Source organism: Schistocerca gregaria, chromosome 4 (assembly GCF_023897955.1).
Source record: "Schistocerca gregaria isolate iqSchGreg1 chromosome 4, iqSchGreg1.2, whole genome shotgun sequence".
NCBI lineage: Eukaryota > Metazoa > Arthropoda > Insecta > Orthoptera > Acrididae > Schistocerca > Schistocerca gregaria.
In genome coordinates this window covers 354,225,974-354,240,966 of record NC_064923.1, presented here as the reverse complement: position 1 = coordinate 354,240,966, position 14,993 = coordinate 354,225,974, and the positions used below count along the sequence as shown (strand labels likewise).

General features: G+C 45.0%; 1 long non-coding RNA gene across 1 annotated transcript in view; it reads right to left on the bottom strand.

The window, feature by feature from the left end:
* Window positions 1–2,418: 2,418 nt before the first annotated feature.
* The window catches only part of LOC126268097 (uncharacterized), a 41,709-nt gene continuing 29,134 nt past the window's right edge, over window positions 2,419–14,993 (bottom strand). The window contains exon 3 of the long non-coding RNA XR_007549089.1: window positions 2,419–2,655. This is a non-coding gene — a long non-coding RNA (uncharacterized LOC126268097). The remainder of the gene's footprint in view (window positions 2,656–14,993) is intronic.

Here is a 14,993-nt window from a genome sequence, read left to right as displayed (position 1 = left end):
CAATGAACTGTTGCAAAACGTCTAAGTAAATGTTACCGGCAATGGATTTTTCCGCGAAAAAAATGGCCCAAAAACCTTCTTATGTATGAGGCCGCACCAAACATTCACTTTTTCGCTGTCTCGCTGTAACTGTACAGTAGTATGTGGAGACTCTGAACCCCCATATACGGAAATTATGCCTATGTACCTTTACACTGACATGAAATGTGGACTCATCGGTAAAGCATATGCGACTTAAGAAATCATTAGCACCATCAATCCTGTTTAGAATATCAGCTGCAAATTCAGCACGTGCTGCAAATCATTCGGTTGCAAGGCCAGCACGATTTGCACTTTGTAAGCCTGCAACTTGAGCCTTTCATGAAGAATCTTCACCACACTTGCTTGTAGTATTTGAAGTTCACGTGATGCTTGACGAGTTGATTTAGAAGGACTCCATTGAAACCATTACCGAACACAATCAACAGTTGCATCACTCACACGAGGCCTGCCACTTCGAGGACGATCTTCAACGGTTCCTGTTTCGTTAAAATTTACATACCATTGCTTTATTGATTTAACGTCAGGAGGGATGAGTCCACAAGAAGCCTGAAATTTACGCTGCACACTGATAGGAGATTTCGTTGCCGGCTTTTGTGGCCGAGCGGCTCTAGGCGCTTCAGTCTGTAACCGCGCGTTCGCTACTGTAGCAGGTTCGAATCGTGCCTCGGGCATGGATGTGTGTGATGTCCTTAGGGTAATTCGGTTTAAGTAGTTTTAAGTTTTAGGGAACTGATGACCTCAGATGTTAAGTCCCATAGTGCTTAGAGTCATTTGAACGATCCTTTAGATTTCGTTTCGTGAAACCAAAGCACACATTGCGCTTTCTCCTGCTTCGACGCCATATCGCCGGCAACTAACGTGACCTAAAAGACCGCGACGGTATTTTGGAGCACTAGCGCCATCTATTGGTAAAAACAACTAGTAACACTAACTTATGTAACGGCATCAATTGTAACTTGTTATGTCAAACAGTTACTCTGTTATAGATTTTCATAATCAGGGCTAGACTTTGTGCTCACCCTGTATATAATTGTGATATGTACACGGACAAGATTCAAGAATTAGTAAATGTTATTTGATTGCTGTTACCACATAACTTCAGACCGAACAGCACCGAAATTAAGTACACCAGTCAAAACACCCTCTCTTCATCCAGACAGGAGCCACGAAACATTACAAGAGGGCACAGCCACAACAGTAACACTTGCAGCCATCGTCGTACATTTTCATCTGACAAACAACAGTTGCCAGCGTGCACTGCATAACAGTTACACGGTCGAATAACTCGGTAACTTGGCGTTTTAGGACCCTCGTTGATACAGCCATTTTTTTCTTCTTGTTATATTAGGAATTCATTCCCGAAATTTTGCTACTGAGTTTTGAAAAACCATGTATACATAATTTAGGTACTGTAGTTGTTCTTTTTCGCTTCCATTGTGGATTATAAAATTGCTAGTAAGAATAACCGTTCATCTATGCGCAATTCCATAACAGAGAGTGAGTGCCAAATGCTAAATGAAATCAGTATCAAACATTTTGGTAACTGAATTATTCTGGATTAAAGCAAGTCTTCAGTGTGTAAGACTCAGCATAACTTAAAATCATTCAAAATTTTAGCCATCACTGTAGATGGCTAAAACCCTGAACAGCTATTGACTGAACAATGGGCATCGAAACCAACTTTCAAATGCGTTGCTGATTTATTCAGACGGTCTTTGCAATTGGTCTTTTTGGTAAGCCAGCAAAATTTTTAGCGAAAATGAATTACTGTTCCGTAAAAATCTCTTGTTACAGCATAGTTAATTTTATGTGTTGGCGTCGAAGTGAATGAATCTGTCAGGTGTTTCACAAGAAACAAGTTTCTCTGTGCAGGATTATAAGTGTTCTAACTACTGCTTTTTACTGAAACAAATATATTCTATGACTTAATTGGTGATGAAGAGCGACACTTGGGCAGATTAAGTCCAGCCACCACTGCATAATCATTTCCCTAACAGAATACTGTATCAACCAATTATTTCTGAGACTACCATAAGTAAATTGATGTACTTATTTGGGTGCTAATATATATATCTGCAAAGTTCATTACTGAAAAGCTTTAAAAAACTAAATTAGAATTTAATTGTTAGTTAAGAATAACAGCTCATGTACTGACAACAGTGACATGAAAGCACTTATATTCTCGATCAAGTGTAACCAAGTTTTACGAACTTCATCTGTCCTTCTTATTATTTTCTTTGAACACTGTTGTACATTCTCACAAATTCAAGGAAGGAAAATTGGAAGTGATCATTTGGCTGTATGGAAATAGGTTAATGAAGTTTCATTTTACTGAACTTTGTCATTTCAATTTCATTTCAGTAAGACATGTTCACCTATTAGATTTCATTTTTAATTACAATAATGACAATCATTATATTTCTGTGGCGTTGCAACATTACCGAGATTTGAAAATAATGTCATAAGGTTTTGGTGCAAGAGTAACGCCCTCAAGACTAGAGTACTTCAGGTTAATACCATCAGCTGGAAGAAGTTGAAATTTTTGCAAGATTCCGGTAAACGTTTGAAATAAACAACATTTTGCCAAATGCTCTCCCAAACATCGACGACGACCTGAAAGAGAAATCGAAGCTGTCAGGTATTGATCACAAATTACTTTACCATAACAATTACATTGTCAGTAACTCACCAAGACCAAATGGTAAGAACGCATCATCGTCTCTAAACTTTCCAGCTTCAGTAATGAAACGCTCTGGTCGATACACTTCGGGATCACCCCAGTGGTCTTTATCCATATGCAGCGCCCATATATTTATCAGGACAACAGTATTCAGCATAAAAAAACAACAGTTGCTTCAAGTTAACGTCTGATTAAAGTTAGAAAGCAATATAAACTTCTGCTTTTAAGTACACATAAGAGACAGCACTGTTACTTTTGTTGATATTATTTTTCAGCCTATAAGTACCAGTATAACTGAATGTTTTGAATTTAAAAATTTGTACCCAACTTTCTTTATATATATACCCAACCTTCTTTGAAGGTATATCAGGACTCTTCCACACATTTCAGTTCAAAATAACGTTAGCACTGCACATTTACAGGATATGGTCTGTTAGAGGTAGGTCCATAGTTGTGTATTAGTAATGGTTGTCCATGGCTCAATGTAGCATAGCAGTAAGTTTGTCAGCAAGTGGTCCAATTCTAATTAATGAAGTTCCGGCGTGTTGACCTTCCAGGAGGTGTTTTATTATTTTAATGCTTTTCTGAGCATTGTAAAAGTGTAAATAGAACGTTTATTTTGCATAATTTCAACGGCAGGAAAATTTCTATTGAACCACATCTGATATTTTTCGTAAGAGGCACCGATTCATATCGTCGCCCACGAGCGTACACACGCACAAAGCAAAATAGAAACAGTACACTGACCAAGTGCGAGAAGTTCAATATAGAGCAGTCTGCAACATCCAAGGTGTCGTGATTGAATGGTTACGGTGTTGAACTGCAAAATAAGTGATCTCTGTTCAAAGCTCCGTCACCCTAATTTTTTCCCCCTGTTCGCTGTATTCAAATTTGTGTCTGTGTCGTGCTGTAACGTCCGTTTGTAAGGGTGAGGTAGGCCTATACGAAAGGGACCTACAATGAAAGTTGATTCTGCACAACTACTCGGTTAGCTGTCGAAAGAAAGTGGCTTTCGAACGGGAACTTCAAACTTTTGATGACAACGCGACAATTCAGCCGAATACTCCACCGGACAACACGTCTGATGTGCATACATGGCGTTAGTGACAGTACGTGTGTCACATGACAGAAGTCTCTTATCGAAGCACCTAATTTTTACGCCTGGTGACTAACTGAGATACGCCTCCTTGTCTGAGTTAGGTGTTCGTATGAATGTGAATGTGATCATTTTTAATGAAAATGATTAAAACATAATAGTTTGTTACATAAGCTGCAACAAACGAATGTCGCAGTTTCACAATCACAAAATTTCTCTCTGCGCTGTCGAAATATATGTTTTTAACGTTTTTGAAGTTGTATTCCGTTTTGGAAGTTTTGACTCTTGAATTCCTTTGTTGTAACATAGTTCACACCCGTCTATTTGTTGTTTTCATTTCTGTGAGGCGTCTGCGTGGTATCCCGCCTGTTCTCACTATTCATCACATTTGTTTGCGACGGTAATGTATTCTTACCACTTCACTCATATTCCATAACCAGTGTCTAGAATGACAACAGCCAAGTCCACAGAAAAAGAATAGATATCTGAATGACAGGAAGGACAGTTCATAAGATTGTGGGAAAAAAAAGAAAACAAATCGCATGATAGAGTTTCGAACACGGCTCGTATTCTTTTCAGTCCACCACCGTGACCCCTTAACCACGACGCCGTTGCTTTTCCAGTTCGCTCGATGTTTCACTTGTTAAGCTAGGACAGTTCACTGTTTCTACTTTGCTTCTTTTTACCGTTCAGTACACCTTCTTCCCGTTTTCATGCTTCACCTATTATCAGTTTTTAACGGACTATCCACTGTGCCATCTCACCTATAAATCTGAAGGAGATGGGAATTTTCCCTTGTAAGTATGGAATCAGGTGGTTAATTTTAACCTGTGGGAGATTCAAGAATCATTGCTCTTTCTCAACTTCCCGATGTCACATTTTATAAAATATTCCCCATTCCCTTTGTACAGTTTGAACGATTGACCCCTTAAGTTTAGAACCCAACAGTTCACTTTCCCTAAGTTTAAAGTGGTGGGGTATTCAGAAATGTAAATGTCCTAAATTTAAAATGGTAAAAAATTAAAAAAATCACTTGTCTTAAGTTTAAAATGGGGTGGAGCTCCAAAAGAATCACTGTATACACATATCGGTGGTGCAACCTGCACGCTTATCAAATAGGTGTAACTGTTTTTCAAGCATTTTACACTTGCGCCGGTCCGCTTACAGAACTTGCACTGTCAAGTCCACCAGGTGCCTCGTCTGCACAGTGCTGTTGCATCTCATGCCGAGGACAGCTTCCGGGGCAGTACCTGGACGAAATTTATCTTCGGGAGTCTAGTGTGGAATAACTGAAAGGTTACGAGAGCAGCCGATGCACCGTGTGACATCACGTGGAGCAAGCATACCGAGCCGATAAACAGGAGCTTGCCTATTGTGATGTGTCTATACCTGAAGTTTGGAATGCAGTGTCCGATATGGGCTGTTCCCCCCTACACAGTCGGTTACATGATTTCACACTCAGCCATACACTAATTGTAGAACAGGATGTGACTGTTGTGCTAGAAGGACATGGTGTTGCGATGAAGTCTATGCGACGTTTGTGGGAGCTAATTCAAATCTTTCAGTCCTCTGGAATGCGTCGCTATTAACGTTCCAATGTAGCAAATCTATTTCCAGCACCTGTCACACCATCACCTAGGAAGGGATTTCAAGGGGATGAAAATGCAGCATGAAAACCGTATAGTGACTGCTATGAGTAACTGCAGTTTTGGTATGCCTTTTAGATCCAATACATAGCTGAAGCCCACCTCGGGGAAGATCAGTTTGGATTCCGTAGAAATACTGGAACACGTGAGGCAATACTGACCTTACGACTTACCTTAGAAGAAAAATTAACGAAAGACAAACCTACGTTTCTAGCATTTATAGACTTAGAGAAAGCTTTTGACAATGTTGACTGGAATACTCTCTTTCAAATTCTGAAGGTGGCAGGGGTAAAATACAGGGAGCGAAAGGCTATTTCCAATTTGTACAGAAACAAGATGGCAGTTATAAGAGTCGAGGGACATGAAAGGGAAGCAGTGGTTAGGAAGGGAGTAAGACAGGGTTGCAGCCTCTCCCCGGTGTTATTCAATCTGTATGTTGAGCAAGCAGTAAAGGAAACAAAAGAAAAATTCGGAGTAGGTATTAAAATCCATGGAGAAGTAATAAAAACTTCGAGGTTCGCCGATGACATTGTAATTCTGTCAGAAACAGCAAAGGACCTGGAAGAGCAGCTGAACAGAATGGACAGTATCTTGAAACGACGATATAAGATGAACATCAACAAGAGCAAAACGAGATTAATGGAACGTAGTCGAATTAAGTCGGGTGATGCTGAGGGAATTAGATTAGGAAATGAGACACTTAAAGTAGTAAAGGAGTTTTGCTATGGAATGCTGAGGGAATTAGATTAGGAAATGAGACACTTAAAGTAGTAAAGGAGTTTTGCTATTTGGGGAGCAAAATAACTGATGATGGTAGAAGTAGAGAGGATATAAAATGTAGACTGACAATGGCAAGGAAAGCGTTTCTGAAGAAGAGAAATTTGTTAACATCGAGTATAGATTTAAGTGTCAGGAAGTCTTTTCTAAAAGTATTTGTATGGAGTGTAGCCATGTATGGAAGTGAAACATGGACGATAAATAGTTTGGACAAGAAAAGAATAGAAGCTTTCGAAATGTGGTGCTACAGAAGAATGCTGAAGATTAGATGGGTAGATTACATAACTAATGAGGAAGTATTGAATAGGATTGGGGAGATGAGAAGTTTGTGGCACAACTTGACCAGAAGAAGGGATCGGTTGGTAGGACATGTTCTGAGGCAGGAAGGGATCACCAATTTAGTATTGGAGGGCAGCGTGGAAGGTAAAAATCGTAGAGGGAGACCATAGAGATGAATACGCTAAGCAGATTCAGAAGGATCTAGGTTGCAGTAGGTATTGGGAGATGAAGAAGCTTCCACAGGATAGAGGAGCATGGAGAGCTGCATCAAACCAGTCTCAGGACTGAAGACAACAACAACAACAACAACATAGTTGATTCAGCGAGACACAAACACTGACGCATATGGCATAAGATGGAATTCACACTAACCTCTAGAAGTTGAAAATAGGTAGTCAGTAAAACGTGTTTCCAGGTTTGTGATAAAAGCACTGAATTAGCGCCATCCAACAATCCTTAGGTCGAAATGTTAAAGTAAAATCAACAGACCAGTACTACAATGGTCTGCTGGAAACACGCTTATAAGCACTGTAGAGGTATAGATATTATCCTCATAACATAGATGAAGCTTTGTGTGTGTGTATTTGATGTTTACGGGCGCTAAACAGCCTGGTCATCAGCGCCCAAGCACATAAAAACAGGAACACATGCAGTGAAGGGACTAAGCCGAAGAGCGATCCTAGGAGAATGGTTAAAAGACGCAGACCTGACGCAGGTCCAAATCCCCACATACAGAGGCAAAACAAGAGGGGAAGGAACACACTAAAAAAGGAAAGGAAACACAAGGAAAAGAGAACAGAAACCGAAGAGAAACAAGGAGGTAATCGTGACTGGCGGACCTCTTACCTAAAACCTGGGAGAGCCAGTTACCCAGCAGCACATTAAAACCCTCTCTCTAAAATCCGAGGCAACAAATTGGACAGGACACAGAATCCTAAGACCTTAACCACAGTCGTTACGTCGTCTTGCAAAATAGAGGGCCAATCCGGTGGAAAAGAAACACCGCCCTCTGGTAAGAGAATAAAAGACAGTCAAGTAAAATGTGGCGGACAGTAATCTGGACGCCACAAGCACTGCAGATTGGGGGGCCCTCCCGCCGGAGTAAAAAACCGTGCGTTAAGGGACTGTGCCCGATGCGGAGCGAGTGAGGAGAACCTCATTCCGCCTGCATGACTGGTAGGACGTAGGCCGCGTAGTGGCCTTGACCAGACGCAGCTTATTGTCACCAACTGCCAGCCACTCCTCTTCCCATTGACGCATAACACGAAATCGTAAAAGGGAGGTAACAGCATGGAGGGGGACAGCACATTCAACAACGTGAGGGAAGGAACATGCATCTTTGGCAGTCACATCCGCCAGTTCGTTTCCCCTAATACCCACGTGCCCCGGCACCCAGCATGAAGAAACCTCCTTCCCCTGCCGTTGCAAGTGGAGTAGGGCATCATTCATGTTCTGGACGACCGTATCCGCTGGGTACAAGTGTTGCATGGTCTGAAGGGCACTCAGAGAGTCAGAACAGATGAGGAACTTACGACTGGGAACACATCTCATCTGCTCCAATGCCCGCAAGATGGCAAACAATTTTCCATCAAAATGATAAAGCCGTAACTTGACGACTCGATCAGGGAAAACAACAGGGCAACCAACAGAGTCCCCCTGTTTAGTGCCATCCGTAAATACAGCTACATGGTCCGGATGCTGATGTAATAGATCGTAAAATAAGGAGGTAAAAACAAACGCTGGAGTGTGGCTCCTCCAGTACTCCGACAAGTCTAGAAGGATGCTGGGCCTCTGGAGCAACCAGGGAGGTAGGCGAGTAAGACCTTGTCGTTGGGGGGCCACACGCTCCACACCAAGGGACTCAAGTAAATGCTTCGCACGAATCCCATATGGTCTTGTTGCCCTGGGACGACTGCAAAAGAGACGTTCCATAGGCGTTCAGGCAACGGTAGGGTACGCAGGAGAGGTAGGACAGGGAAGGAAATGACACACCCGTCGCACCATGAGGAGTTTCCGCCGGATGGCGAGCGGCGGTTCCCCTGCCTCAGCACACAGGCTGGGGATGGGACTGGTACGGAAGGCACCAGTGGCCATCCTGATATCCTCATGGTGTACTGCGTCAAGAATCTTCAGATAGGAAGGCCTTGCTGACCCATACACGGTGCAAGCATAGTCAAGACGCGATCGGACGAAAGCCCTATAAAACTGCAGCAGACGCGCCCGATCTGCTCTCCAGGACCGATGGCTCAGACACTTCCAAATATTCAGTGCCTTCAGGGTCCGCACCTTGAGGTCTTTAAGGTGAGGCAACCACGACAACTTGGAATCAAAAGTGAGGCCCAGGAACATCACAGTGTCTCTAAAAGGAAGAACGGTGTCCGTCAGACGCAATTCAGGGGAGGTAACAGGACGCCGAGAACGATTAAAATGAACACACACACATTTGTCTGCAGAAAAGGTAAAACCCGTCTTTGCAGTCCATGCCTCTAAGCGCTTTATCGTAAGCTGCAACTGCCGACTAGCAGTGGCAAGACTGGAGGAAGAACAGAAAACAGCAAAATCGTCCATAAGCAAGGAGCACTGGACAGGACACCGGAGAGTGGACGTGATACTGTTAATGGCGACGGCAAAGAGGGTGACACTTAAAACGCTGCCCTGAGGATACACCATTCTCCTGCACGTGCAAATCAGATAGCACATTACCAACCCGATACCGAAAGAGGCAGTGAGAAAGAAAGGACCGAAGTAAGATGGGGAGGCGGCCACGAAAGCCCCACTTATGGAGTTGATTGAGGATAAGGTGGCGCCAAGTAGTGTCACACGCCTTATTAATGTCAAAGAAGACACCTAGATAATGCTGGTTACGTAGGAAGGTCTGCTGGATGGCCGCATCAAGCAGGGTCAAGTTGTCTATAGTGGAACGACATCTCCGAAAGCCACACTGAGAGGGGCTAATGAGCTGCCTGGTCTCGAGCAGCCAAACCAGGCGACGGTTGACCATGCGTTCCAACGTCTTCCCGACACAGCTCGTCAAAGCAATACTCCGATAACTACTGGGATGCATTCGGTCCTTCCCTGGTTTGAGGAGGGGAATCAAAATCGCCTCCCTCCACGAGTCAGGGTACGTGCCGGATAACCATATCATATTAAAATAGTTCAGGAGAACTTACTTGGATGGCAGCAACAAGTGCCGCAGCATGCTGTACGGGATTTGATCATGACCAGGCGCAGTATCATGAGCCACAGACAGCGCCGAATCCAGTTCCCACATTGTGAAGGGGCAGTTGTAGGGTTCAGAATTTAGAGACCGGAAGTCCGAGTGACCCCTCTCGATGGCAGTGCGGTAGCGGCAGAAATCTGGATCACAGTTAATAGTGGCGGTAGAGTCCGCAAAATGCATGGACAGTGTCTGGGCAATGTCTCTCGGCGCCGTGAAGAGACTTCCCTGATTTAGCAATGCCGTGACAGGTAGTTGGCTGAGTTTCCCGGAAATCCTCCTGATGGCTTCCCATACTTTCGTAGAACTAGTGGAGCGAGAGATGGAGTTCAAGAACGATTGCCATGACCGTCGTTTGCTCTCTTTAGTCACTCGCCGCGCTCTGGCCGCAAGATTGTCAGCTGAGGGACGGCACTTGAAGCGGCGCAGAGCTGCACGGCGGGCTCTGATGGCTGAGCGGCACTCAGTGGTCCACCAAGGGACAGGACGCCTCTTGGGATGACCGGATGAGGGTGGGATTGACAATTCAGCAGCATGGGAGATGACATCTGTAACATGGTCTACCCATTCGTGGACTCTGGCACGGTGTTCCAAAACAGCCAATTGGCTGAAAAGTATCCAGTCAGCTCTGCAGAGGTGCCACTGAGGCGGCACTGGTAATCCCACAGCCTCATCCAGGAGGCGAATCCAAAGGAGGAAGTGGTCACTAGAATGGAGGTCAGCAGGAGCCTCCCACAGAGCAGAATCCGTGAGTGCTGGAGAGCAAAAGGAAAGGTCAATAGCCGATGACGACCCGGAAGCAGTACACAAATGAGTGGGAGCACCAGAGTTGAGGATTCAGTTCTTCAGACATCATGAGGCTTTCCAGAATGCGACCCCTAGGGCAAGTAGTCGGAGAGCGCCATAAGACATTATGAGCATTGAAGTCCCCCAGAACAAGAAAGGGGCGGGGGAGTTGGCTAATAAGGTCTGTGAGAGCCTCAGAGTCTATTGCATCCTGAGGCGGTAAATAAACTGAAAAGACTGTGAGCCTCTGACCCACAGGAATGTCAACTGTAACAGCTTGCAAGTCGGTAACGAGAGGGAGCTCAGATGAGGGGTGCATGTCACGGACAAAAACCGCAACTCCAACCCTTTGCCCTTTTCCCCCTCAGATCATCTTTTCGATATACGGTATAGCCCCGTAAAGAAGGACCACCAGTGGCCCGAAAATGTGTCTCTTGGAGACATAAGCACAAAGGGCACTCTCGTACAAGGAGTTGTAATTCGGCCACATGCGTCCTGAACCCATTCAGGTTCCATTGTAATATGGGAGCCAGTGATCAGGGTGGCTGAACTTTCACCCTGCCTCTGTGCTTTGGAGGAGAGCCCGTACTGGAGGGAGATTTATTCCTGGGGCGAGAAGATCGCCCCAATGTCCATAAACTCCGATAACGACCCACGGGAGATGTCAGACAGTACGATGGCCTCGTCATCGGACCGACTAGTCTCCTCAGGTGGCAAAACCTTCACCTTCGGCGTCTTTGTCTTGGGGGGCTTAGAATGCAGAGCCTTGTCAACAGTTGGAGCTTCACTCGCCTGAAGAAAAGGCACCATATGGGGAGAGGCAGGAAGTACCCCAATGTCAGCAACCACGGCCTTGTCCAACGTAGTGGGGAGAGCCGCAGGCTGCAAAACAACCGCAGCAGCACAAGGGCACTGGCAAACGCAGGTATTAGTGCTAACACTAGCAACCTCCGTTTGGGTAGCAACAGTGGTCATTTGTACCGGTTTTTTCAGAGCAGAATCGAAAGATGTTGAAAACACAGGAGGTCGCATGGCCATAAAGAGCTTCTTGGCCTCACCATAGGAGATGCGCTTAGATGTTTTAATCTACTGTACCTTCCGTTCTTCGAGATAGATGGGGAAGATCCGGCTCCAGACAGGGTGACTCCCAGAGCAATTCACGAACTTCACAGGCGATGAACAATCGGCTCCGTCATGGGCAGGCTGACCACATTTACCACACTTGGCTATCCCATTGCACCCCAACGTAGTATGCCCAAAGCGTTGACATTTAAAACAGCGCATTGGTTTGGGAAAATATGGCCGTACTGGCAAACGTAAGAACCCCGCTTTAACATGCTCTGGGAGTTTCGGGCAACTGAACGTGAGAATAAACGAGTCAGATTTGACGAGGTCCCCATCGACTCGTTTCATAATATGCTGCACGTCAACAATACCTTCGTCAGTCAACTCAGATATTAACTCGTCTATGGGGATATCCACCAAGTCCCTACACGTCACAACACCCTTACTATAATTCAAAGTGGAGTGGAGCTCGGTCTTGATAGCGTACTCTCCTAGACAGGTTGCTTTCCGAAGGGAAGCGACTTGACGGGAACTAGAAATCTCAACTGACAGAGTCCCATTGCGCAGTCGCTTCACAGATTTCAGTGTTGCTGCAATTCCCTCAAGACCCTTGTGGATGTAAAAGGGAGAAACCCTCTCAAAGCTACACTTCTTCCGTTTAATAATCAAAAACACATTCTGATTATCAGCATGTGCTCCGTTACGACAGTCTGTTAAATCTCTAGCAACACCAGGCGCTGGAGGACTCTCAGCGCGTAGCCGCTTTTTCGATGGGGTGTGTTTTCCTACCCAAGCCACTGGTAGAGGGAAACGTAGAGGTCGAAGGGTCCATTGCGGTCCCACGAACAGCTAGGGAACGAAAGGTCCGCTCAGACAGAGCCCCGCGTGCCTGAGTAAGCCTTATACAACTGGGGTGTGGCAGGTGCCCCAGAGGTTGCCCGCTTTCGACTGTTCCACCGCAACAGCCATGCATCGTCTAGGCGCGGAGCACACCGAAAGATTGAGGTTTTTTTTATAGAGGTTGGCCTTCCTCGCAATCCAGGCGGTCAAGCCAAGATAACCATTCCCCGTAGCACACAACGTTCCACCGCCGCGCCATACGGAGGTTGCTGAAGCATATCCGGGGGTTACGGTGACAAGAGACTGGCGGCGCTGACCAGTCCTCAGCTCAGGACCCCGGGGTCGCCAAGCCCGTACTCAGCAAATGAATGCTGAGGCCTTGGGGGGATAGATGAAGCTACTTGACAGAGTACGTGGCTGGTTATACAGACACCACATGATGTCATTTGGTGCATTGGCTGCTGTCGTGTGGAACAGGAAAGCTGTTCTGAAACATGTGTTGTGTGAAGACTTGTAGCGCATCTATGTAGATTCGATTCTAAAATAGAAGCTGGTAGTGACACTGACACGAACGCACCTAACATCAAAAGTCAGAGCACATAAAGAAGACAACTAATATGGCAAAATATCGCGGGCAAAGTAGAATCTTTTGTACAGAAATCCGAAACCGATATATGCCTTCCACATCGCTGGCAACGGGTTCTACACAACGCTGGCGACTACTATGAAGCACAGTAACAAGTGCAAACATGTAACTCTTTTGTTTCGGTTGTGAATAAATAGTTGCCACTATTTAAGTACTCCCGCGGAGGTTCGAGTCCTCCCTCGGGCATGGTTGTGTGTGTTGTTCTTAGCATAAGTTAGATTAAGTTCGTTTAAGTAGGGTGTTATCCTAGGGACCGATTACCTCAGCAGTTTGGTCCTTTAGGAATTCACACATTTGAACATTTTTGAAATATTTAAGTGCTAGCCCTCGTATGTACATCCTCAAACCAATGTAACAAGATTCGATCGTTAAACCAAAGACACCGATCCTGCTGGAAGTATGGAGCATACATACAGTGAAATTTACTTTTTTATCCCACAACTGCAATGATGTTCTGTAGGTGTAAATAGCAAAATCTAAGAAACAACGCTATTATCACCAAACAGGGAGGCATCATTTGAAGACTGAACCTAACAGTATTCTGTCATATTGCCCGTAAGCTTATTAGTATGACAGACTCCAAAGTCAACAGGGAAGTAACTGGAATTTTCAGTTTGGTGCCTAAATCAAGGAATTTAACGTTGGGAAGTTTTTCCAGAGTTCTGTATCCAACCTAAAGCAATCACAGTCCGTAGAGCAGCATTCATAAGTTCACAGTTTGTGGCTTAGCAGAAGTAGCGTGAAAGTCTCACACTTACAGATATTGCAGGTAGTTCTAGACGAGACAGATTAGCATCTTTATGGGCAGAAGTCCTGCCCTGCCGCGAACCACAGTTGACAAATCATGGGATACCTCCTAAATCGTGTCGGATCTCTTTTTACTCGGCGAAGTGGAGGAACTCGACGTGGCATGGACTCAACAACTACAAATGGTTCAAATGGCTCTGAGCACTATGGGACTTAACATCTATGGTCATCAGTCCCCTAGAACTTAGAACTACTTAAACCTAACTAACCTAAGGACAACACACAACACTCAGCCATCACGACTCAACAAGAAGTTGGCAGCCCCTGGACAAGTATAGAGCCATCCGTAATTCCGGTGCATGATTCTGTATACGAAGTGACCTCTCAATTATGTCCCATACATGTTCGATGGGATTCATGTCGGACGATCTGGGTGGCTAAATCATTAGCTCGAATTATCCAGAATGTTCCTAAAAATGGCTCTGATCACTATGGTACTTAACTTCTGCGGTCATCAGTCCCCTAGAACTTAGAACTACTTAAACCTACCTAACCTAATGACATCACACACATCCATGACCGAGGCCAATGTTCCTGAAACCAGTCGCAAACAGTTGTGGCCTGGTGACATGGCGCATGTAATCAATAAAACTTCGATCGGTATTTGGGAATATGAAGTCAATGAATGGCTGCAAATGGCCTCTAAGTAGCCGAACATCACACGGACCCGTTCGATTGGACTAATACAGTCCATACGATTATGGAGCCACCACACCTTGCACAGTGTCTTGTTGACAACTGGTGTGCAAGGCTTCATGGGAGCTGTGGCATCCTCGAGCCCTATCAAACTGAAAGCGGGACTCATGTGACCAGGCCACTCTTTTCCAGTCGTCTAGGTTCCAACCGATATGGTTACGAGCCCAGGTGAGGCCCTGTGAGCGAAGTCGTGATGTTAACAAAGTCGCTCGCGACGATCGCCTTCTGCCATAGCCCATTAACGCCAGATTTCACCACATTGTCTTCACGGATACGTTTGTTGTACGTCTACATAGATATCTAGGGTTATTTCACCCAGTGTTGCTTGTCTGTTAGCACTGACAACTCTATGCAAACGCCGCTAGTCTCGGTCATCAAGTGGAAGCTGTCGAAGCTGCGTTGCTTGTGCTGAGAGG